The sequence below is a fragment of the Colobus angolensis genome, unplaced genomic scaffold, assembly GCF_000951035.1.
Source record: "Colobus angolensis palliatus isolate OR3802 unplaced genomic scaffold, Cang.pa_1.0 Scaffold251, whole genome shotgun sequence".
NCBI lineage: Eukaryota > Metazoa > Chordata > Mammalia > Primates > Cercopithecidae > Colobus > Colobus angolensis.
The window spans coordinates 3,580,846-3,581,282 of NW_012115722.1; positions in this window are offsets into that span (position 1 = coordinate 3,580,846).

The window sequence follows — 437 nt, forward strand, 5'->3', positions numbered from 1 at the left end:
AAAGCCCCCTTGGAACTTGCTAGATGAAAGCTTCCTGGATGAATGGGGGAGTTGAGATCACCCTCTATAAGCAATTCTCCTCTAGGCGCACCCCTGCTGCGATCCCCTTGTTCTAGCTGAATCATCATTGGTCTTCACAAGATTCATTTTTAAATATTAAGAAAGTTGTCCTGCACACTGGGAAAATGGATGTAAAGAAGAGAGAAAGTTCCTGCCTTCAGGGGCTTGCATTTTAGAGGAGATCAGATAACAAGCAAATGGCAAACCTACACCCCCAACACACTCTATTTTGGCCGTTTTATTTTTATCCTTAGTATTTAACACAATCAAACATAATACATTTTTGTTAATTAATCCTGTGTGCCTATATCCCTCCATCCTTCCACTAATACCAAAGGGTATCAGGTGGGATTTCATTGTGGTTTGATTTGCGTTTC